General features: G+C 38.8%; 2 long non-coding RNA genes across 4 annotated transcripts in view; one reads left to right on the top strand and one right to left on the bottom strand.

Annotated features, from left to right (window-relative positions):
- Window positions 1-2102: 2102 nt before the first annotated feature.
- The window catches only part of LOC121401610, a 31863-nt gene continuing 7337 nt past the window's right edge, over window positions 2103-26628 (bottom strand). For 2 of the 3 annotated variants that reach the window (XR_005966390.1, XR_005966388.1), the window contains exons 3-5: window positions 24773-25120; window positions 11098-11444; window positions 2108-3120 (exon numbers count right to left, since the gene is read on the bottom strand). This is a non-coding gene — a long non-coding RNA (uncharacterized LOC121401610). Of the gene's footprint in view, window positions 3121-11097; window positions 11445-17081; window positions 17195-24772; window positions 25121-26628 lie in introns of all 3 variants that reach the window. The other variant, XR_005966389.1, reaches the window with a different exon arrangement.
- On the top strand, window positions 9061-22974 carry LOC121401611. The gene is made up of 2 exons (XR_005966391.1): window positions 9061-9093; window positions 22867-22974. It is a non-coding gene; the product is annotated as an uncharacterized LOC121401611 (long non-coding RNA).

The following is a 26628-nucleotide window of genomic DNA, read 5'->3' as shown; positions in this document are numbered from 1 at the left end:
TTTTTCCTACAGCAAACAAATATAGCCATGCTATTTGCAATTTGATGACTCGTGTTAGAATCAGCTAATCAGCCGGTGAAATCTGTCGGTGACTCACAGCATGAGTGTGTTGGTTGCAGCCAGGAAATCCATGTTAGGTTGAGAAACAAACAACTAGTATAAACAACTGTAAGAAACAAAATAACAAAAAGTATTTGTAAAACGGGTTGCAACAGTAACCCATTAAAGTTGTAAGGTTGGAGAGAGTATATAAAGTCTAACCTGTAAAAACAAATAAATTGCATTGTACAAAATGAATTATTATACAAATTTTTGAGGACTAATAAAGAACAAACAAGCAAAGCATAATGGTAACTTGAGTGGTGCTTAGTATAACTTTGTATATGTGTCCTGGATAATCCTTTGGGGTACAACCACAAGCAGGGAACAAGGGATGCAAGATGGGATATTGCTATTATAAACATATAGTCTGCGCCACAGCTCAGCAGGTATCTAGGGTTTCTCCGAGAGATTACAACAGGAAGATACCACATCAATGGCCCAGGGAACAGGGGGCTTCCTCTATAGCAGGGGTGTCCAGCCTTTGTTACACTGGGATCTACTCTTGACACCTGCCCCATTAGGAGATCTACCTTAATAACGCGCTGCAAATGTTTTGACCATGCAAATTGTTTTGACCACACCTCCTAATTACAATGGTAATTACAAAAAATTTGGCTGGTTATGAAAGTTTAAACACACTCCCTTTCCCTCCATGTTTGCTGCTCAGCCCTCCCTTCCCCTCATGCTTGTTGCTGTCAGCTCTCCCTTCTGTGTCCCTGCTTGTTGCTCAGCTCTCCCTTCTGTGTCCCTGCTTGTTGCTGTCAGCACTCCCTTCTGTGTCCCTGCTTGTTGCTCAGCTCTCCCTTCTGTGTCCCTGCTTGTTGTTTGGCCCTCAGATAAAATAATGAAAAAAAGAAAAAAGAGCTGACCCATCCAGTTGCACCCTCCCATCCGTTGATTCCGAAACTCAAGTGATGTAATTCGTAAAACATAACTTTTAATAAATCGTTAAAAGCAAGGTCCAGATAGCAACATTAAAATGGAGGTCAGGTATAGGAGGCTGATAGACTAGATGACAAAGGGTTAGAGGGGTAGTGTGCTGAATGCACTTAAATCACTAAGTCCCTATCAGACGCTTGCCTAACCAGAAGCTAAGCTAACCAGAAGCTAAGCTTCTGGTTAGGCAGGCGTCTGATAGGGACTTAGAATTGATGACTGGGGTAATCGGATCGGGAGGGGACCTTTGAGGGTGAAGGGGTTGGATTATTGAACGATCCGTGGGTCTGATACTCTCGATACCTGTACCCAAGGTACACTTGGTTTTTGAACAAACCTAATTTAATTAAGGTCTCTGTTACCTTAATCCCTCACCAGCTTGACCATAAACCACATGGGAGGGATCCTGAAGTGGGTGAAGGGGTTGGCTTGATGTGGGGCATTACATGGTGTACACTATAGACGTACAGAGTGATCAATGTGCCAAATAACAACTATTATTTGATCATTTCTGACCAACCGTCACTTTTTAGTGATTTAAGTGCATTCAGCACACTGCCCCTCTAACACTTTGGCATCTAGTCTATCAGCCTCCTATACCTAACCTCCATTTTAATGTTGCTATCTAGACCTTGCTTTTAACGATTTATTAAAAGTTATGTTTTACGAATTACATCACTTGAGTTTCGGAATCAACGGATGGGAGGGTGCAACTGGATGGATCAGCTCTTTTTTCTTTTTTTCATTAATAATCACCATTTGACCCTGCACACCACCCTCTGTGTTTGATGGACGGTGCTCCCCAACCACTAACTCTTTAATCCTCAGATAAAACAGTATCAAGTCAGTCCCAAGGTTGAACCTGCCAGATGGCTCAGAAAACATACAACCTCCCTGCTTAAAAATTTAACCAGTAGACAACAGGTTAAAAGGCATATCCATCATCTCAATAACTTAGAGACCACTGAAGCAGCCACGAGTCTCCAAGCCTGATAAATGAATAAAGAACTACATGTTCCTGTTAGAAAATTCATCATTATTGGTTCTACCGGTTATAAGAAATCCCAAATAATGTTCTGGATAGCCCCCTCCTCTACAAAAGTTTGTTCATTAATAAGTTCCTCCCCTTTAATGTAATTATTTATGAAGCTGCTGGGAAACCAAGTAAATAACAGAAGACTCAATTAGATGTAAGTCTTAATATTGGCAAATCATTTTGTGCTTCATCCCTTACAGTCAACATACACCTGTTACCAAAAAAGAAAAAATAGCTTCAAATGCTAGCGTCTGATTGGTCAGGCCCATGAAGCTACTGATGGGAGAAATATTTCAAATTGAGGGTTGGAAAAAAAACATAAGAAAAAGAATGTTCCAGTAATATTTGACGTTAAAAATCGCTAATCATTTGTTAAAAGACAACAAGGTTTTAAAACACAGTGCCATTTCCCAAATCTTTTTATTTAATGCAGGGATTTCTCAAAATGCTAGTGCAATGGCAGAAGTTGCAAAGTAGTGCGACATTTACATCCACAGGTGTATGTAACACCAAGGTATAGTATGGTAATTATTTGCCCATTATAGCTGCATCAATAAATAGGCTTTTAAAAGTGATTTTTTTCCGTTTAAGAGCTACAGGTTGCTGGAGTGAGCAGGTGTATGACATCACAGTGAGGCACCTCCAGCATGCACAGAATGTCATGTGACGTCATGTGACATCACAATAAGAAAAACCAACCTTATCCAGTTGGTAAAGCAACTGCGTAGAGACAACACAAGTTGAGGGAGATGGGTGTATTTTTTTCATCGCCGAATGGCTCCTCGGAGCAGATTTCGGAAATACATTCTCCTGATATTTGTACGACTCATAAACCTTCTGAAAATGCTTCAATCAATTCTAAGACTCGTGAGAATCCTTCTGTGGCTTGTCAGACTGATGAGGATCTTGGGGTGACTCAACCAGATCTTGAACGTCTGTCTGTTGTCGATCCATATTGGGAGGTGCTGGACCCCAAACCTGATATCCACACCCTATTCGATGAATATAATAGGAAGTTCTTTCGTGGACAGTTGCCTCCAATTGACCTGAAATGGAGTAACAGGTTAAGCTTGTAAGTCAGAAACGAATGTGCTTTGTTGTTTATAGACCTTGGGGGACAATCTGTATCACTGCCACTACTATACAGCTTGACACCCCAACTTTCCTAGCCTGGTAAGATGCACAGGAGGTAGAGATATGTATGTGCAAGAGCTGGAACGCTGTTAGTTTTCTGTTAAATGCTCATATGCACTCGCTCCATGCATTAGTCTGTCATTATCTGCCTTCTGCAGAGCAAATTTACTAACAAGGGCACAACAAGTACCTACATACTGGCTGTACAGGGCAGGCACTGGAACAAGACAAGTACAGTAACATATAAATAGTGTTTATTCTCAAATCTGCATGATTTTTTTTTCCAGAAATGCTGGGTATTTCAAATATGAGGCTATCAGCAGAAGATGCAGCATTCGACTGAACAAGCCTCTCCTTGATTTACGGTCAAGGAAAGATACAGTGGAAGTAAGTTGTGTCTTTTTGTTGTGTATTTTTGTAGTAACTGTCAGCAGTCAGTTTCTCTACCTGCAGAATTGAATTGTGACCGTTAGCTCTGATCAATCATTACTCTGTGTTGCTTTAGATCATGTATCTGAGCCAAATTCCAGACTTCTCCTGCTACAATAGTCAAGAGGAGTTAAAAGGAGATAGGGAACCAACTCTGTCTTTATTTTTGGGTCTCAAAGTGGAATGTCAGATTTAGTCTGGGTCCTATTAAACAGCAGGTTAAGAAACCCTATATTATCATCATCATCATTTATTTATATAGCGCTGTCAAGATACGCAGTGCTTTATTATATGATGGGAATGTTCTCCTGCTGACACAGCAGCCCCATGGCACAAATAAGTTGATGTTTAAGATCAACATTTCTCATTCATTTTCTCCTGACCTGATGCCACAAAATGGTTTAGTAGAGGAGATGCACAATTTAAATTAAAGACAGATGTTACCAGCTCAAATGTTTTTCCCTTTCTTTTATTCCCTTAAGGAATTAGATATATTTGTGCATGTGAATAGAGTTCCATCCAAAGATGTGATGTATTTTCTATACATGACGACAGAACAAGTAATATTGGGGCTGTTTCTCCCCCTACAGACGCTCCTGCATGAAATGATCCACTACTACCAGCGTATCAATGGTACTCGTATCTTAGACCATGGGCCGGAATTTCAGTATCACATGGAGCGTATCAATAGAGAAAGTGGAGCAAATGTTACGGTAAGTGCTTTCAGACATTATGTCATTCCCGATAAAATCCAAACAAGTATTTCACATGAGTAATTCTCCATCAGCTGGTAGTAGAAAAAAAAGAGTTATACTTTACAGCAATGCAGCCTCCTATAAAGCTCTTGTTCTGCTGCTTGTTTATAATAAGTAGCTATTGGACCTACTGCTAAGTTATATTCAGTTGAATAATCTAGATCAGTACTGCCCACATTTTTTCAAGTCGTGGGCCTATATATCAAACGTATTAAAGGGGTTCCGCAACTCAGTTCAGTTGGTTTCAGATAGTTCACCAGAAATAACGACTTTTTACAATTACTTTCTATTTTTGACTGTTTTTCTAATATTGAAGTGTAAAGTGTCATTTTTCCCCTTCTAAAGCAGCTCTAGGAGGGGGGGTCACCGACCCTGTAAACTGTTCTAAACTGATACCTTTAGTTAATACATTTCTTATCTTTGTCCCTGCTGTGCAGAATCTTTGGGTTTCTTCAAAGGCAGCTGTTAGAATTAATACAATAGTTGCTAATACTGCAGAGATGAGAAAGGGCAGATTTATAAAGGGTCGAAGTGAAAATTTGAATGAAAATATTCAAATTTTTTTTTTTTGGTCAAAACTCTCAAATTCGAAATGTGAATTATCCGAACTCAATTCGAGTTTTAATTTGAATTTCGAGATTTATCATACTCAAGACACTTCGCTAACTATAATCTGCCGAGTTCATGTATAAGTCAATGGGAGAGGTACAGAGACCAATTTGTTAGTAGCCTTCCTGACATTCAAGTTTTATTCAGAGAAAAAAAACTCGGATCGAGTTTAGTCTAATTCGATTGGAGTTTTCGAGTCTGTAAAATTCGTGCGAGTTTTAGATATTCGATTCTTTTAATAAATAATCCCTCGATCGAATTTCGAGTATATTCAAATTTAAAGGAGTTTAAAAGAATCTAAAAAAACTCAAATGAATTCGAAATTCGACCCTTGATAAATGTGCCTCTAAATGTTGCAAAATTGTAACAGTTCAGAATCTGATCTGATACTTTGTATGTTGACACGCTGCTTTTTTAACTTGGATTATTAAAATTTAATGATTTTAACACATCACTCTGAGTGCTCCGTTTTGGATAAACTTCATGGATTTGACCCTGAGGGGGACGGATGTTACGTGCAGCATGGAGGTGAGCGTGTGAGAGAAATGTGATGCTCCCCGTACCTGGCTCGTGTTCAGAATCTGAATCTGAATTACTGAGCCGCCAGACTGAAATACCAGAGATAGGGACATTAAACCTTGATTTCGGAAAAACTGTAAAAAATAAAAAATGGAAAGTGATTTAAAGAAAGTCTGGGGAACAATCTGAAAAAAAAGTGAACTGAAAAAAGTATTTGGAAGGTGAACAACCCCTTTAAAATGATGACACCATTAGTGATCGGACTGGCCTGATACCCGCGGGTTCGGTCCGACCTCACACTCTTCTTCGCAGGTGCCCACCATCAAATGCCGGCTTCCAACTTCCAGGTTCTTCTTTTATAGACGCTACACCTGCTCGCCCCATCTCTTTTGTGACGTCACCGGCGGGGCGGGTCTATAAAAGGAACCTGGAAGTTGGCTCAGGCAGGCGTGGGTGGTGGGAGGGTGGTGGGTGCGGGTTGGGGAAATCCCAACCCGCACATCACTAGACACCATGTACATTAGTCAATGGCACCCACAGGCAGGATGAAAGGCAGAAATATTCCTAAAAGGTCACAGAGTTCTCCATATTGTTTCATGTAACCACTGGCTCTCCAGCCCTAATCATTGTACGGTTATATTCTACCTGCTGAAATCCCAGTTTCAGGTTTCGTGATATTTCTCTTGTTATTTTATAGATCGATCATGATTTCTTTGATGAATACGAGTCACTGAAGCGCCACTGTTGGAGATGCAATGGCCCCTGTGCACAAGTAGTGAGACGGCTTATGGACAGGACTCCGTATTCCAAGGGGCACAAGCGCGAATGTGGAGGAGAGTTTATAAAGATCCAAGAGCCTGACTATAGTCCTCCAAACAAGAGAATGAGATTGGACCAATAGAGTCACTTTGGGAATATTATAGAAACTTTGCCCTTGGCTAATATGCTGCTAACAACTGTTTTGCCAGAATATAAGGCAGTGGCACAAAAATGGCCCAGTTCTCAGCTGCTGAAAAGAAGAGGCTGATATCCAGATAGGCCTCATGAGTGACTATTGCCATGGGCAGTGCATTGTGCCAAAAATGTGCCAAGAAAATGGCAATGAGCAGCCATAAGAATATTATTGCCTAATTTATATGAGGCATGGGCCCAGTGCAAGCAAGAAGAACAAAACCTGCTGCTGAACTGGCCAGTAGAAGGGATACAAGTTGGATACTGTGACTATTCCAATGGATATAGAAATCACATCAAGAGTCACACAGAGTCACACCAAGGAACAGACGTATCTGAATGGAATGGTATCCCTGATGCCCCTTCTTGCCTACAGCGTTGAACTATGGAAAATGAAATACAATCCAGACATGACCTGCAAGAAGTTAATGTAATGGATAGATCAGTGAATTACATTTTCACCATCCTTTAATGTTAAAAATATCTTTCTGTATTCAATTTTACAATATACTTTTTTAACAAACAATCAAAAATCCTTGTTCTGCTTTCATTTGTTGGGAATGATTGTGACATTAACTACTGTGGTTTATCCACAAATTATAAGTCCATCGTCCTCGGTAAGAGCACTGAGGAGCTTTGAGTTCCCAGTGCTCCTTAGGATGGGGTTGGGCAACATGCCGCCCCTGAAATTTTGCTGCCCTAGGCCCTGGCCTTTTTGGCGTTGCCACAAATCCGGACCGGGCCTGACTGCTTATTAATTTGGAATGGAAATATGGTGGAACTAAATACAAAAACCAAATGACCATGTCATGATAAAAATAATGGCAATAAATGCCAAATGTGTTTTAGAGAATGGAAACAGACAATCTGACTCCAATTGTGACCTTATAGCCATGATATTGTGCACCTCTATTATTTAACTGACAAAGAAGTCAATATGTGTATATATATATATATTTGACAATAGGGGGTACTTTATTCACTATATATTCATAAGACTAAGGGGACATCTCTGTTCCATCACTGGAATGAGGCCAAAAAGAGTGATATTCAGAAATGCCCCAAACTATCTGTCACCGATACACAAGAACATCTATGGAACACAAATGGCCTAACTCACATGCTGTTAGATAAGAACACTAATCATGTGCCAATATAGGCTCAGAGTCAGTTTGGCTGAATAATGCTTCCACTAAAACCAATTGTTGCAAAACTAACATATAAATATGAAATATATATAACACTGTCTTTTTTGGCATTAGAACCACCTGCGGGCTCAAATAAATGAAGAACAGAAAGGTTCTGGAAGCCCCAGTAATATCTGCAATGGAGAAATTGATCAGGAAATCGCATCCGTCTCATCCGAAAGTTCCCTCTCAACAAACACCCCTGAAGCCATTGAAGACACAGAGACATCTTAAAAAGTCCAGCTACAACAGGGGACAACTGCCACACAAACCAACTCACTAATCAATGTCTTAGGATAACATGGGCCAACACATGCTACTTAAAGACTAAATTTTGTCTATTGTAAAAAAAAACACACTTAAAGGGGTTGTTCACCTTTAAGTTAACTTTTAAGACGATGTCGAGAATTATATTCTGAAACATTTTGCAATTGGGTTTCATTTTTTATTATTTGTGAATTTTGAGTTACCGTATATACTCGCGTATAAGCCGAGTTTTTCAGCACCCAAAATGTGATGAAAAGTTGCAATGACAATAAGGGGCAGATATATTAAGGTTCGAGTTGTGTTTTCCATGAAAAATTGAGTTTTCAATGTTATTTTGGAGCCAAAAACCTAATTTAATCTAAAATTTAGAGATTTATTATATCCCGACCCTGGAAATAGCTTGAATCTGAAAATACCATGTAGGAATCAATGACATAGGTCCCTTCATGATGTTTTTTCTGAGGGTTTCAATTCGAGCAGTTCGAGTTTTTCCCGTGGAAAACTCGATCGATTTGAGTTTTCCGGTTGTTATCCCCGAACTCGTTGATTTTAGTTTTTTCCATTAAAGTTGTTTCTTATATTAGAAACCATTAGAGTTGTACGTTCTTTCGATTTCATTCGAGGTCTAAAAAACTCTAAAATTTGACCTTTGATAAATAACCCCCTAAATGTGTAATATTACAAAGCATTTGTTTTTAGATGGGGTCAGTGACCCCCATTTGAAAGCTAGGAGTCAAAAAAAACTATAAAAAAAAAAATGAAGATCAGTTGAAAAGTTGCTTAGAACTGGCCAGTTAATAACATAATAAAAGTTAACTTAAAGGTAAACCACCCCATTTAACTACAGTGAATGCTTAATAATTCCAGTTTTATCGTTTTTCCTTATTGTTTTAAGGCCATCAACGGTGTATAAGTGTGCTTCCTCAAACTATTTTTTTCCTACAGCAAACAAATATAGCCATGCTATTTGCAATTTGATGACTCGTGTTAGAATCAGCTAATCAGCCGGTGAAATCTGTCGGTGACTCACAGCATGAGTGTGTTGGTTGCAGCCAGGAAATCCATGTTAGGTTAAGAAACAAACAACTAGTATAAACAACTGTAAGAAACAAAATAATAAAAAGTATTTGTAAAACGGGTTGCAACAGTAACCCATTAAAGTTGTAAGGTTGGAGAGAGTATATAAGTCCTAACCTGTAAAAACAAATAAACTGCATTGTACAAAATGAATTATTATACAAATTTTTGAGGACTATTAAAGAACAAACAAGCAAAGCATAATGGTAACTTGAGTGGTGCTTAGTATAACTTTGTATATGTGTCCTGGATAATCCTTTGGGGTACAACCACAAGCAGGGAACAAGGGATGCAAGATGGGATATTGCTATAAAAAATATATAGTCTGCGCCACAGCTCAGCAGGTCTCTAGGGTTTCTCCGAGAGATTACAACAGGAAGATACCACATCAATGGCCCAGGGAACAGGGGGCTTCCTCTATAGCAGGGGTGTCCAGCCTTTGTTACACTGGGATCTACTCTTGACAACTGCCCCATCAGGAGATCTACCTTGGTAACGCGCTGCAAATTTTTTGACCAAACAAATTTTTTTGACCACACCTCCTAATTACAATGGTAATTACAAAAAATTTGGCTGGTTATGAAAGTTTAAACACACTCCCTTTCCCTCCATGTTTGCTGCTCAGCCCTCCCTTCCCCTCAGTGCTTGTTGTTGTCAGCACTCCCTTCTGTGTCCCTGCTTGTTGCTCAGCTCTCCCTTCTGTGTCCCTGCTTGTTGCTCAGCTCTCCCTTCTGTGTCCCTGCTTGTTGCTCAGCCCTCCCTTCTGTGTCCCTGCTTGTTGCTCAGCTCTCCCTTCTGTGTCCCTGCTTGTTGTTGTCAGCCCTCCCTTCTGTGTCCCTGCTTGCTGCTCAGCTCTCCCTTCTGTGTCCCTGCTTGCTGCTCAGCTCTCCCTTCTGTGTCCCTGCTTGTTGTTTGGCCCTCAGATAAAATAATGAAAAAAAGAGCTGACCCATCCAGTTGCACCCTCCCATCCGTTGATTCGGAAACTCAAGTGAGATGATTCGTAAAACATAACTTTTAATAAATCGTTAAAAGCAAGGTCTAGATAGCAACATTAAAATGGAGGTTAGGTCAGCTCTTTTTTCTTTTTTTCATTATTAATCACTATTTGACCCTGCACACCATCCTCTGTGTTTGATGGACGGTGCTCCCCAGCCACCAACTCTTTAATCCTCAGATAAAACAGTATCAGGTCAGTCCCAAGGTTGAACCAAAACATACAACCTCCCTGCTTAAAAATTTAACCAGTAGACAACAGGTTAAAAGGCATATCCATCATCTCAATAACTTAGAGACCACTGAAGCAGCCACGAGTCTCCAAGCCTGATAAATAAATAAAGAACTACATGTTAATCACTTTCATACAGTTTTCTTCTTCTTGTTAGAAAATTCATCATTATCAGTTCTACTGGTTATAAGAAATCCCAAATAATGTTCTGGATAGCCCCCTCCTCTACAAAAGTTTGTTCATTAATAAGTTCCTCCCCTTTCATGTAATTATTTATGAAGCTGCTGGGAAACCAAGTAAATAACAGAAGACTCAATTAGATTTAAGTCTTAATATTGGCAAATCATTTTGTGCTTCATCCCTTACAGTCAACATACACCTGTTACCAAAAAAGAAAAAATAGCTTCAAATTCTAGCGTCTGATTGGTCAGGCCCATGAACCTACTGATGGGAGAAATATTTCAAATTGAGGGTTGGAAAAAAAACATAAGAAAAAGAATGTTCCAGTAATATTTGACGTTAAAAATCGCTAATCATTTGCTAAAAGACAACAAGGTTTTAAAACACATTGCCATTTCCCAAATCTTTTCATTTAATGCAGGGATTTCTCAAAATGCTAGTGCAATGGCAGAAGTTGCAAAGTAGTGCGACATTTACATCCACAGGTGTATGTAACACCAAGGTATAGTATGGTAATTATTTGCCCATTATAGCTGCATCAATAAATAGGCCTTTAAAAGTGAAATTTTTCCGTTTAAGAGCTACAGGTTGCTGGAGTGAGCAGGTGTATGACATCACAATGAGGCACCTCCAGCATGCACAGAATGTCATGTGACGTTATCTGACATCACAATAAGAAAAACTAACCTTATCCAGTTGGTTAAGCAACTGCGTAGAGACAACACAAGTTGAGGGAGATGGGTGTATTTTTTTCATCGCCGAATGGCTCCTCGGAGCAGATTTCGGAAATACATTCTCCTGATATTTGTATGACTCATAAACCTTCTGAAAATGCTTCAATCAATTCTAAGACTCGTGAGAATCCTTCTGTGGCTTGTCAGACTGATGAGGATCTTGGGGTGACTCAACCAGATCTTGAACGTCTGTCTGTTGTCGATCCATATTGGGAGGTGCTGGACCCCAAACCTGATATCCACGCCCTATTCGATGAATATAATAGGAAGTTCTTTCGTGGACAGTTGCCTCCAATTGACCTGAAATGGAGTAACAGGTTAAGCTTGTAAGTCAGAAACGAATGTGCTTTGTTGTTTATAGACCTTGGGGGACAATCTGTATCACTGTCACTACTATACAGCTTGACACCCCAACTTTCCTAGCCTGGTAAGATGCACAGGAGGTAGAGATATGTATGTGCAAGAGCTGGAGCGCTGTTAGTTTTCTGTTAAATGCTCATATGCACTCGCTCCATGCATTAGTCTGTCATTATCTGCCTTCTGCAAAGCAAATTTACTAACAAGGGCACAACAAGTACCTACATACTGGCTGTACAGGGCAGGGACTGGAACAAGACAAGTACAGTAACATATATATAGTGTTTATTCTCAAATCTGCATGATTTTTTTTACAGAAATGCTGGATATTTCAAATATGAGGCTATCAGCAGAAGATGCAGCATTCGACTGAACAAGCCACTCCTTGATTTACGGTCAAGGAAAGATACAGTGGAAGTAAGTTGTGTCTTTTTGTTGTGTATTTTTGTAGTAACTGTCAGCAGTCAGTTTCTCTACTTGCAGAATTGAATTGTGACCGTTAGCTCTGATCAATCATTACTCTGTGTTGCTTTAGATCATGTATCTGAGCCAAATTCCAGACTTCTCCTGCTACAATAGTCAAGAGGAGTTAAAAGGAGATAGGGAACCAAATCTGTCTTTATTTTTGGGTCTCAAAGTGGAATGTCAGATTTAGTCTGGGTCCTATTAAACAGCAGGTTAAGAAACCCTATATTATCATCATCATCATTTATTTATATAGCGCTGTCAAGATACGCAGTGCTTTATTATATGATGGGAATGTTCTCCTGCTGACACAGCAGCCCCATGGCACAAATAAGTTGATGTTTAAGATCAACATTTCTCATTCATTTTCTCCTGACCTGATGCCACAAAATGGTTTAGTAGAAGAGATGCACAATTTAAAATGAAGACAGATGTGACCTGCTCAAATGTGTTTCCCTTTCTTTTATTCCCTTATGGAATTAGATATATTTGTGCATGTGAATAGAGTTCCATACAAAGATGTGATGTATTTTCTATACATGACGACAGAACAAGTAATATTGGGGCTGTTTCTCCCCCTACAGACGCTCCTGCATGAAATGATCCACTACTACCAGCGTATCAATGGTACCCGTATCTTAGACCATGGGCCGGAATTTCAGTATCACATGGAGCGTATCAATAGAGAAAGTGGAGCAAATGTTACGGTAAGTGCTTTCAGACATTATGTCATTCCCGATAAAATCCAAACAAGTATTTCACATGAGAAATTCTCCATCAGCTGGTAGTAGAAAAAAAAAGTTATACTTTACAGCAATGCAGCCTCCTATAAAGCTCTTGTTCTGCTGCTTGTTTATAATATAGTGAATAAAGTACCCCCTCTTGTAAAATATAAGGTTATTATAAGTTACCGAGGAGTTTCATGACCATATAAAAACACGAGGCCGAAGGCCGAGTGTTTTTATACAGGTCATGGAACTCCAAGGTAACTTCTAATATCCTCATATTTTACAACTGGGGGTACTTTATTTATTATAATACACAAGTTTCAGTGAGTCATGTGACAGAAATGACATCAGAACTCACCGTTTATAACTGATGACATCAGAACTCACCATTTATAAGGATATAATTTACAAGATATTCATGGCTTTTGTGTATTATAAGTAGTTATTGGACCTACTGCTAAGTTATATTCAGTTGAATAATCTAGATCAGTACTGCCCACATTTTTTTCAAGTCGTGGGCCTATATATCAAACGTATTAAAGGGGTTCCGCAACCCAGTTCAGTTGGTTTCAGATAGTTCACCAGAAATAACAACTTTTTCCAATTACTTTCTATTTTTGACTGTTTTTCTAATATTGAAGTGTAAAGTGTCATTTTTCAACTTCTAAAGCAGCTCTAGGAGGGGGGGGTCACCGACCCTGTAAACTGTTCTAAACTGTTACATTTAGTTGATACATTTCTTATCTTTGTCCCTGCTGTGCAGAATCTTTGGGTTTCTTCAAGGCAGCTGTTAGAATTAATACAATAGTTGCTAATACTCCAGAGATGAGGAGAAGGGGCAGATTTATAAAGGGTCGAAGTGAAAATTTGAATTAAAATATTCAAATTTTTTTTTTTGGTCAAAACTCTCAAATTCGAATTGTGAATTATCCAAACTCAATTCGAGTTTTAATTTGAATTTCGAGATTTATCATACTCAAGACACTTCGCTAACTATAATCTGCCGAGTTCATGTATAAGTCAATGGGAGAGGTACAGAGACCAATTTGTTAGTAGCCTTCCTGACATTCAAGTTTTATTCAGAGAAAAAAAACTCGGATCGAGTTTAGTCTAATTCGATTGGAGTTTTCGAGTCTCTAAAATTCGTGCGAGTTTTAGATATTCGATTTTTTTAATAAATAATCACTCGATCGCATTTCGAGTATATTCAGATTTAAAGGAGTTTAAAAAAAACTCAAATGAATTCGAAATTTGACCCTTGATAAATGTGCCTCTAAATGTTGCAAAATTGTAACAGTTCAGAATCTGAATTACTGAGCCGCCAGACTGAAATACCAGAGATAGGGACATTAAACTTTAAACCTTGATTTTGGAAAAACTGTAAAATATAAAAAATGGAAAGTGATTTAAAGAAAGTCTGGGGAACAATCTGAAAAAAAGTGAACTGAAAAAAGTGTTTGGAAGGTGAACAACCCCTTTAAAATGATGACACCATTAGTGATCGGACTGGCCCCGTGGGTTCGATCCGACCTCACACTCTTCTTCGCAGGTGGCCACCATCAAATGCCGGCTTCCAACTTCCAGGTTCTTCTTTCATAGACACTGCACCTGCTCGCCCTGCCCCTTTTGTGACGTCACCGGCGGGGCGGCGCGGGTCTATAAAAGGAACCTGGAAGTTGGCTCAGGCAGGCGTGGGTGGTGGGAGGGTGGTGGGTGAGGGTTGGGGAAATCCCAACCCGCACATCACTAGTCACCATGTACATTAGTCAATGGCACCCACAGGCAGAATGAAAGGCAGAAATATTCCGAAAAGGTCACAGAGTTCTCCATATTGTTTCATGTAACCACTGGCTCTCCAGCCCTAATCATTATACGATTATAATACACAAAAGCCATGAATATCTTGTAAATTATATCCTTATAAACGGTGAGTAGTGATGTCATTTCTGTCACATGACTCACTAAAACTTGTGTATTATAATAAATAAAGTACCCCCTGTTATAAAATATGAGGATATCGGAGTTTCATGCCCTGTATAAAAACACTCGGCCTTCAGCCTCGTGTTTTTATATGGTCATGAAACTCCTCGGTAACTTATAATATCCTTATATTTTACAAAAGGGGGTACTTTATTCACTATATATTCTACCTGCTGAATCCCCAGTTTCAGGTTTTGTGATATTTCTCTTTTTATTTTATAGATCGATCATGATTTCTTTGATGAATACGAGTCACTGAAGCGCCACTGTTGGAGATGCAATGGCCCCTGTGCACAAGTAGTGAGACGGCTTATGGACAGGACTCCGTATTCCAAGGGGCACAAGCGCGAATGTGGAGGAGAGTTTATAAAGATCCAAGAGCCTGACTATAGTCCTCCAAACAAGAGAATGAGATTGGACCAATAGAGTCACTTTGGGAATATTATAGAAACGTTGCCCTTGGCTAATATGCTGCTAACAACTGTTTTGCCAGAATATAAGGCAGTGGCACAAAAATGGCCCAGTTCTCAGCTGCTGAAAAGAAGAGGCTGATATCCAGATAGGCCTCATGAGTGACTATTGCCATGGGCAGTGCATTGTGCCAAAAATGTGCCAAGAAAATGGCAATGAGCAGCCATAAGAATATTATTGCCTAATTTATATGAGGCATGGGCCCAGTGCAAGCAAGAAGAACAAAACCTGCTGCTGAACTGGCCAGTAGAAGGGATACAAGTTGGATACTGTGACTATTCCAATGGATATAGAAATCACATCAAGAGTCACACAGAGTCACACCAAGGAACAGACGTATCTGAATGGAATGGTATCCCTGATGCTCCTTCTTGCCTACAGCACTTGGCACAGCGTTGAATTATGGAAAATGAAATACTATCCAGACATGACCTGCAAGAAGTTAATGTAATGGATAGATCAGTGAATTACATTTTCACCATCCTTTAATGTTAAAAATATCTTTCTGTATTCAATTTTACAATATACTTTTTTAACAAAAAAAAATCCTTGTTCTGCTTTCATTTGTTGGGAATGATTGTGACATTAATTAGTGTGGTTTATCCACAAATTATAAGTCCATCGTCCTCGGTAAGAGCACTGAGGAGCTTTGAGTCCCCAGTGCTCCTTAGGATGGGGTTGGGCAACATGCCGCCCCTGAAATTTTGCTGCCCTAGGCCCTGGCCTTTTTGGCGTTGCCACAAATTCGGGCCTAACACTGCTTTTTAATTTGGAATGGTAATATGGTGGAACTAAATACAAAAAAAACCATGTCATGATAAAAATAATGGCAATAAATGCCAAATGTGTTTTAGAGAATGGGAACAGACAATTTGACTTCAATTGTGACCTTTTAGCCATGATACTGTGCACTTTTATTACTAAACTGACAAGTCAATATATATATATATATATATATATATATATATATATATATATATATATATATATATATATATATATATATATATATATATATATATATATATGTATATATATATATATATATGTATATATATATATATGTATATATATATATATATGTATATATATATATATATGTATATATATATATATGTATATATATATATGTATATATATATATATATATATTATATATATATATATATATATATATATATATATATATATATATATATATATATATATATATATATATATATATATATAAATAAATATAAGCGTTCCTCTGCTAACAACCTATTATCAATATATTTAGTAAATTAAGACATTTTGTGGCTTAAGCTACTAAAAAATGTCTTACCCTTTAAACAAAACAGGGATTGTTTGTCCATATATTGCAATATATTTAAGATGGCCAACTACATCAAAGTCATCCCTGGTATGGCCAGTTCTACTCTCAACTTGCATCTGATTCATTAAGAATTATATTTCCTCATTAGACATTTTACACAGGGACTAAGTTTTACCTGCAACCTACATGCTGCTTTCAAGGTTAAAACTCCCAAACTTGGTTGCCCTCCAGTCCTGTTAGGTGCACTCTTAACCAAAAAACAGCAACTGCCTGGGTGCTGGTCAAAACCATAACATACATTAACATACATTTTATTTCAACGTTTCAGCTCCATCACTAGGGCCATCTTGAGTGATGGAGCCGAAACATTGAAATAAAATTCAATCCTGATTTTTCACTTAAGAACTCTTTGGAGTGCAGTTATTTTTGGTAATATATATATATATATATATATATATATATATATATATATATATATATATATATATTATCCCACAGTACCAGCACTCAAAACTAGGTTATTCCAGCGGTGCACGATCAAACAGTGTATAAATGGTATAAGGAGGATCAGCACACAGTCTTTTGGTGAAGAAAGTTTTCTTTTTTTGTGAACCAAATTACATCTCAATCCGACGTTTCGGTCCCACCGGGGGACCTTTCTCATCCTTGAGCTGAGCTGTTTGATCCAACGTCCTTTTCAGAAGTTCTTGAACATTTCAGATCAGGTCCACCTCCTAAATGAGGCAAAAATTCTTTGTTATCCTTAAATAAAAGCCTTTCTACCTCCTCCACCCCTCTAAACAATAAGAATCATCTGCTTTAGGGTAACAATCAGAGTAAGCCAATATCTGTTGAATCTTTAAGCCAAGTCTCCATGCAAACAGGACTGGATAATGGTTCAGCCCACACTCACACTTTTACACTTGTATAAACCTTACATGGAATCAAGGGCCCTCCCCAAATTCCTTATTACTTGTATCACTAACTGTATGAAAGATGTTTTTTGGTAACGTCAAAAAATAAGTGTTTTAAAGTAATGAAAATATAATGCAGTGTTGTCCTGCACTGGTTAAACTGGTGTGTTTGCTTCAGAAACACTACTGGACTGGATAATGGTTCAGCCCACACTCACACTTCTACACTTGTATAAACCTTAAATGGAATCAAGGGCCCTCCCCAAATTCCTTATTACTTGTATCACTAACTGTATGAAAGATGTTTTTTGGTTTGCCTAGACCATGTGCAGCCTCTTTACAGCCTGATGGATGCTCTGCCCCCCAAAATCTCACCAACCACTCATTTAGGGTCTACGTTAGAATACAGCGGATCCTATGCAGGAATCCAAGGGGAGAGGTTACCCAAATATTCGTATTCCGAAGTCATCTGAAGTTGCCCCACGAATCTGAAGTGCCGCGTGTACCATAGCCGGCACAAGACAAGTGGAAGCCGTTCTGGGAGATTAGTCGCCCCACAGAAGAGGCGATTAGTCGCCAGGCGACTAAATCTCCCCGAATCGCCAGGTGTGCCCTTACCCTAAGGCTGTACCAATTTATTGTTGTAACTTTTTATTACTCAACTCTATTCAGGGAAAAGGTTAGTCACTAGTGATGTGCGGGTTGACCACTGGTTGGGTGGGTGGGTGGGTTTGAGTTGAAATTAGGCCAACCATTGTGGGTTCTCGTTGGGTGTGAATCAGACTGGGAAGTTCTTTCTTCCACTGCTCCCAAAGATTCCCTGTATTGGAACCAGAGGCGCACATAGAAGTAGCATATAGAGCGAGAATATGTTGGTATGGCTCTGGTGTGGGTACTACAATGGCAACATTTTGCGGGTTAGGGTCGGCCACAAGTTAAGTATTTGTGGTGTGGGTTAGGGTCGGGTGCAGGTTAAGTCTTTGCAGGTTAGGGTTGGGCACAGGTTAAGTCTTTGCAGGTTAGGGTCGGGCACGGGTTACATTTTTGCAGGTTAGGGTCGGGTGCAGGTTAAGTCTTTGCAGGTTAGGGTCGGGCACAGGTTACATTTTTGCAGGTTAGGGTCGGGTGCAGGTTAAGTCTTTGCAGGTTAGGGTCGGGCACAGGTTAAGTCTTTGTGGGTTAGGGTTGGATGCAGGTTCAGTCTATGTGAGTTAGGGTCGGTGCGTGTGTTATTCTTTGCAGGTTAGGTTGGGCACAGGTTAAGACTTTGTGGGTTAAGGTTGGGTGCAGGTTAGGGTCGGGCACAGGTTAAGTTTTTGCGGGTTAGGGTCTGGTGTGGGTTAAGTCTTTGCAGGTTAGGGTTGGGCACTGGTTAAGTCTTTGCGGGTTAGGGTCAGGCACAGGTTAAGTCTTTGTGGGTTAGGGTCGGATGCAGGTTAAGTCTTTGTGGGTTAAGTCTTTGTGGGTTAGGGTCGGGTGTGGGTTAAGTCTTTGCAGGTTAGGGTCGGGCACAGGTCAAGTCTTTGCGGGTTAGGTTCGGGTTAAGTCTTTGCAGGTTAGGGTCAGGCACAGGTTAAGTCTTTGCGGGTTAGGGTCGGATGCAGGTTAGGTCTTTGCAGGTTAGGGTCGGGTGCGGGTTAAGTCTTTGCAGGTTAGCGTCAGATGTGGGTTGAGTTTTTCCCTAACTTGCACATTGCTATTAATCACCCTTTGACTGTGAGTGTGTGGCTCCACATTCTCCATCTATCTATGGTTTGAAGATGGCACATAGGAGGGGAATGGTAAAGTGAAGTTAATGCTAAGCTAATGCCTTGGCTCTACAGATACTGGGGTGCTAATTTTAGCTTTACATCACTTGCTAATAGCTAGAAGGAGCAAAATGATAGATCTCCCATCTCTATTCTCAGAGGTGACAACTTATCTTCCATGTATGTTTCCACTGCATGCCTGATACCATTGGACTAATGAAAAATAGGTGCAACGATTTTTAGATTTATCTGAAGTAAATATTCCTTTCTGATTGTTATAATAGGAACATGTTCATTGTACATAATATGACACCTTGACATGACCACACACCAGTCTGAAGTTATTCTAAGGGTCACATGCCTCTCCTTTCTAACTAAAGACAGACGGATTTCTCTATTCTAGGATTGAGGCATTAGAAAGGAATAAACTACCTGAGGAAAATCCAGTGGCAGAGAATCCAACAGAAGACACTGAGGTACAGTTTAATCTTAAAACTATTTAGATCTAAATAAAGTTAATTTTATTTGCAAAAGTCCCTAGAGTGCTACAGCATTTTCTGCAACTTTTATATGCTTTTTCTGTTAGCACCAGGACAGTACCTCATTTTAAGTGTGTGCAACAGTCTTACGGATATATATATATATATATATATATATATATATATATATATATATATAGATAATATAGCAGAAGGACCATATGTAGTGACTCAAACATGTTTATTTAATAATGCATATCCAACGTTTCGGCCCACATTAGGCCGAAAGAAAATATCACAATTAAATGCTGCAATTTAGCAGGCTTGTTTTTGTTCTGTTTTTACTTTCTTGAGAAAGGCCCTATTGTGGGCCGAAACATTTGGCTGTGCATTATTAACTACATATGGAGTGCAGGTCCTTCTGCTATATTATATGACATACTTTGACCCTGCAACTGCAATCAACTTGTGATCCGGTAAGAGTGAGAACACTGTAATGAAATATCATACCTCCCAACATTTTGGAAGTAAAAAGAGGGAGAAAAATTTATATCCCCACGAAGCGCAGCAATTTTTTTGACCACACCCCTTTCTGTGGCCACACCCCCTAATTACCATGGTTGTTTTACAAAATTTGGCACGTTATGAAAGTTTGAAAATATTTCTCCTTATCTAAACTGTGTTTTTGTGTCTCAAAATTGTATTTTGAGACACAAGTATTTTATTAGCTGTTAGCTGTTCTGGGCTCTCTGCTAAAAGCCAATTAAGTGAGAAACTGTTTCTTTTTCTAGCTGTTCAGTGCATAGAAAAGAGGGACTTTCCAGTACAAATGAGGGACTGCGGGTTGAGCTGTCAAAAGAGGGACTGTCCCTCCGAAAAAGGGACAGTTGGGAGGTATGAAATATATATATAAAAAAATATAATAATATATATATATATATATATATATATATATATATATATATATATATATATATATATATATATATTACACAAGCTAATACACGAGCCATGAATATCCTGTAAATTATATCCTTATAGATGGTGCTTAGTGATGTCATCGGTTATAATCGAAGCTTAGTGATGTCATTACTGTCACATGACATAAGATTGCAAAATATGAGGATATTAGAAGTCACCTCGGAGTTCCATGACTTGTGTAAAAATACTCTGCCTTGGGCCTTGTGCTTTTATATGGTCATGGAACTCCTTGGCAACTTATAATATTCTTATAATAGACAAAAGCTATGAATATCTTGTAAATTATATCCTTATAAACGGTGACTTCTGATGTCATCAGTTATAAACGGTGAGTTCTGATGCCATTTCTGTCACATGACTCTGAAATTTGTGTATTATAACAAATAAAGTACCCCCAGTTGTAAAATATGAGGTTATTAGAAGTTACCTCGGAGTTCCATGACCCGTTTAAAAACACGAGGCCGAAGGCCTCGTGTTTTTATCTGGTCATAAAACTCCTCTGTGACTTATAATATCCTTATATTTTACAAAAGGGGGTACTTTATTCACTATATATTTGACAATAGGGGGTACTTTATTCACTATATATTCATAAGACACGGGACATCTCTGTTCCATCACTGGAATGAGGCCAAAAAGAGTGATATTCAGAAATGCCCCAAACTATCTGTCACCGATACACAAGAACATCTATGGAACACAAATGGCCTAACTCACATGCTGTTAGATAAGAACACTAATCATGTGCCAATATAGGCTCAGAGTCAGTTTGGCTGAATAATGCTTCCACTAAAACCAATTGTTGCAAAACTAACATATACATATATGAAATATATATAACACTGTCTTTTCTGGCATTAGAACCACCTACGGGCTCAAATAAATGAAGAACAGAAAGGTTCTGGAATCCCCAGTAATATCTGCAATGGAGAAATTGATCAGGAAATCGCATCCGTCTCATCCGAAAGTTCCCTCTCAACAAACACCCCTGAAGCCATTGAAGACACAGAGACATCTTAAAAAGTCCAGCTACAACAGGGGACAACTGCCACACAAACCAACTCACTAATCAATGTCTTAGGATAACATGGGCCAACACATGCTACTTAAAGACTAAATTTTGTCTATTGTAAAAAAAAAAAACACACTTAAAGGGGTTGTTCACCTTTAAGTTAACTTTTAATACAATGTAGAGAATTATATTCTGAAACATTTTGCAATTGGGTTTCATTTTTTATTATTTGTGAATTTTGAGTTATTTGGTTTTTTATTAAGCAGCTCTCCCGTCTGCAATTTCAGCAGTCTGGTTGCTAGGGTCCAAATTACCATAGCAACCATGTATTGATTGGAATAGGAGACTTGAATATGAATAGGAGAGGCCTGAATAGAAAGTAATAAAAAGTTGCAATGACAATAAGGGGCAGATATATTTAGGTTTGAGTTGAGTTTTTCCATGAAAAATTGAGTTTTCAATGCTATTTTGGAGCCAAAAATCAAATTTTACGTGCTTTTTTAAAAAAACCTAAAATTTAGAGATTAATTATATCCCGACCCTGGAAATAGCTTGAATCCGAAAATACCATGTAGGAATCAATTTCAAAGCAGTTCGAGTTTTTTCCCATGGAAAACTCGATAGATTTGAGTTTTCCGGTTGTTAACCCCGAACTCGTTGATTTTAGTTTTTCCATGAAAGTTGTTTCTTAAATCAGAAACCATTAGAGTTGTACGTTCTTTCGAGTTCATTCGAGGTCTAAAAAACTCTAAAATTCGACCTTTGATAAATAACCCCCTAAATGTGTAGCCTTACAAAGCATTTGTTTTTAGATGGGGTCAGTGACCCCCATTTGAAAGCTACGAGTCAAAAAAAATAAAAAAAATAAAACAAAAAAGAAGACCAGTTGAAAAGTTGCTTAGAACTGGCCAGTTAATAACATACTAAAAATTAACTTAAAGGTAAACCACCCCGTTTAACTATAGTGAATGCTTAATAATTCTAGTTTTATAGTTTTTCCTTATAGTTTTTAGGCCATCGATGGTTTATAAGTGTGCTTCCTCAAACTATTTTTTTCCGACAGCAAACAAATATAGCCATGCTATTTGCAATTTGATGACTCGTGTTAGAATCAGCCAGTGAAATCTGTCGGTGACTCACAGCATGAGTGTGTTGGTTGCAGCCAGGAAATTCATGTTAGGTTGAGAAACAAACAACTAGTATAAACAACTGTACGAAACAAAATAATAAAAAGTATTTGTAAAACGGTTTGCAACAGTAACCCGTTGTAAGGTTGGAGAGAGTATATAAGTCCTAACCTGTAAAAACAAATAAACTGCATTGTACAAAATGAATTATTATACTAATTTTTGAGGACTAATAAAGAACAAACCAGCAAAGCATAATGGTAACTTGAGTGGTGCTTAGTATAACTTTGTATATGTGTCCTGGATAATCCTTTGGGGTACAACCACAAGCAGGGAACAAGGGATGCAAGATGGGATATTGCTATAAAAAACATATAGTCTGCGCCACAGCTCAGCAGGTATCTAGGGTTTCTCCGAGAGATTACAACAGGAAGATACCACATCAATGGCCCAGGGAACAGGGGGCTTCCTCTATAGCAGGGGGTGTCCAGCCTTTGTTACACTGGGATCTACTCTTGACACCTGCCCCATCAGGAGATCTACCTTGGTAACACGCTGCAAATTTTTTGACCGCGCAAATTTTTTTGACCACACCTCCTAATTACAATGGTAAATACAAAATTGGCTGGTTATGAAAGTTTAAACACACTCCCTTTCCCTCCCTTCCCCTCAGTGCTTGTTGCTTAGCTCTCCCTTCTGTGTCCCTGCTTGTTGCTTAGCTCTCCCTTCTGTGTCCCTGCTTGTTGTTGTCAGCCCTCCCTTCTGTGTCCCTGCTTGTTGCTTAGCTCTCCCTTCTGTGTCCCTGCTTGTTGTTGTCAGCCCTCCCTTCTGTGTCCCTGCTTGTTGTTTGGCTTTCAGATAAAATAATGAAAAAAAGAGCTGACCCATCCAGTTGCACCCTCCCATCCGTTGATTCCCGAAACTCAAGTGAGGTGATTCGTAAAACATAACTTTTAATAAATCGTTAAAAGCAAGGTCTAGATAGCAACATTAAAATGGAGGTTAGGTCAGCTCTTTTTTCTTTTTTTAATTATTAATCACTATTTGACCTTGCACACCATCCTCTGTGTTTGATGGACGGTGCTCCCCAACCACTAACTCTTTAATCCTCAGATAAAACAGTATCAGGTCAGTCCCAAGGTTGAACCTGCCAGATGGCTCAGAAAACATACAACCTCCCTGCTTAAAAATTTAACCAGTAGACAACAGGTTAAAAGGCATATCCATCATCTCAATAACTTAGAGACCACTGAAGCAGCCACGAGTCTCCAAGCCTGATAAATGAATAAAGAACTACATGTTAATCACTTTCATACAGTTTTCTGGTTCCTGTTAGAAAATTCATCATTATCGGTTCTACCGGTTATAAGAAATCCCAAATAATGTTCGGGATAGCCCCCTCCTCTACAAAAGTTAATTCGTTAATAAGTTCCTCCCCTTTAATGTAATTATTTATGAAGCTGCTGGGAAACCAAGTAAATAACAGAAGACTCAATTACATGTAAGTCTTAATATTGGCAAATCATTTTGTGCTTCATCTCTTACAGTCAACATACACCTGTTACCAAAATAGAAAAGAAAAAATAGCTTCAAATGCTAGCGTCTGATTGGTCAGGCCCATGAACCTACTGATGGGAGAAATATTTCAAATTGAGGGTTGGAAAAAAAACATAAAAAAAATAATGTTCCAGTAATATTTGACGTTAAAAATCGCTAATCATTTGCTAAAAGACAACAAGGTTTTAAAACACAGTGCCATTTTCCAAATCTTTTCATTTAATGCAGGGATTTCTCAAAATGCTTGTGCAATGGCAGAAGTTGCAAAGTAGTGCGACATTTACATCCACAGGTGTATGTAACACCAAGGTATAGTATGGTAATTATTTGCCCATTATAGCTGCATCAATAAATAGACCTTTAAAAGTGAAATTTTTCCGTTTAAGAGCTACAGGTTGCTGGAGTGAGCAGGTGTATGACATCACAATGAGGCACCTCCAGCATGCACAGAATGTCATGTGACGTTATCTGACATCACAATAAGAAAAACTAACCTTATCCAGTTGGTGAAGCAACTGGCGTAGAGACAACACAAGTTGAGGGAGATGGGTGTATTTTTTTCATCGCCGAATGGCTCCTCGGAGCAGATTTCGGAAATACATTCTCCTGATATTTGTATGACTCATAAACCTTCTGAAAATGCTTCAATCAATTCTAAGACTCGTGAGAATCCTTCTGTGGCTTGTCAGACTGATGAGGATCTTGGGGTGACTCAACCAGATCTTGAACGTCTGTCTGTTGTCGATCCATATTGGGAGGTGCTGGACCCCAAACCTGATATCCACGCCCTATTCGATGAATATAATAGGAAGTTCTTTCGTGGACAGTTGCCTCCAATTGACCTGAAATGGAGTAACAGGTTAAGCTTGTAAGTCAGAAACGAATGTGCTTTGTTGTTTATAGACCTTGGGGGACAATCTGTATCACTGTCACTACTATACAGCTTGACACCCCATCTTTCCTAGCCTGGTAAGATGCACAGGAGGTAGAGATATGTATGTGCAAGAGCTGGAGCGCTGTTAGTTTTCTGTTAAATGCTCATATGCATTCGCTCCATGCATTAGTCTGTCATTATCTGCCTTCTGCAGAGCAAATTTACTAACAAGGGCACAACAAGCACCTACATACTGGCTGTACAGGGCAGGGATTGGAACAAGACAAGTACAGTAACATATAAATAGTGTTTATTCTCAAATCTGCATGATTTTCTTTTCCAGAAATGCTGGATATTTCAAATATGAGGCTATCAGCAGAAGATGCAGCATTCGACTGAACAAGCCACTCCTTGATTTACGGTCAAGGAAAGATACAGTGGAAGTAAGTTGTGTCTTTTTGTTGTGTATTTTTGTAGTAACTGTCAGCAGTCAGTTTCTCTACCTGCAGAATTGAATTGTGACCGTTAGCTCTGATCAATCATTACTCTGTGTTGCTTTAGATCATGTATCTGAGCCAAATTCCAGACTTCTCCTGCTACAATAGTCAAGAGGAGTTAAAAGGAGATAGGGAACCAACTCTGTCTTTATTTTTGGGTCTCAAAGTGGAATGTCAGATTTAGTCTGGGTCCTATTAAACAGCAGGTTAAGAAACCCTATATTATCATCATCATCATTTATTTATATAGCGCTGTCAAGATACGCAGTGCTTTATTATATGGTGGGAATGTTCTCCTGCTGACACAGCAGCCCCATGGCACAAATAAGTTGATGTTTAAGATCAACATTTCTCATTCATTTTCTCCTGACCTGATGCCACAAAATGGTTTAGTAGAGGAGATGCACAATTTAAAATGAAGACAGATGTGACCTGCTCAAATGTGTTTCCCTTTCTTTTATTCCCTTACGGAAATAGATATATTTGTGCATGTGAATAGAGTTCCATCCAAAGATGTGATGTATTTTCTATACATGACGACTGAACAAGTAATATTGGGGCTGTTTCTCCCCCTACAGACGCTCCTGCATGAAATGATCCACTACTACCAGCGTATCAATGGTACTCGTATCTTAGACCATGGGCTGGAATTTCAGTATCACATGGAGCGTATCAATAGAGAAAGTGGAGCAAATGTTACGGTAAGTGCTTTCAGACATTATGTCATTCCCGATAAAATCCAAACAAGTATTTTACATGAGAAATTCTCCATCAGCTGGTAGTAGAAAAAAAAAGTTATACTTTACAGCAATGCAGCCTCCTATAAAGCTCTTGTTCTGCTGCTTGTTTATAATAAGTAGTTATTGGACCTACTGCTAAGTTATATTCAGTTGAATAATCTAGATCAGTACTGCCCACATTTTTTCAAGTCGTGGGCCTATATATCAAACGTATTAAAGGGGTTCCGCAACTCAGTTCA

The sequence above is a fragment of the Xenopus laevis genome, chromosome 3L (assembly GCF_017654675.1).
Source record: "Xenopus laevis strain J_2021 chromosome 3L, Xenopus_laevis_v10.1, whole genome shotgun sequence".
NCBI lineage: Eukaryota > Metazoa > Chordata > Amphibia > Anura > Pipidae > Xenopus > Xenopus laevis.
The sequence above is the reverse complement of the archived record's forward strand: the minus strand, read 5'-3'. Positions and strand labels throughout refer to the sequence as shown.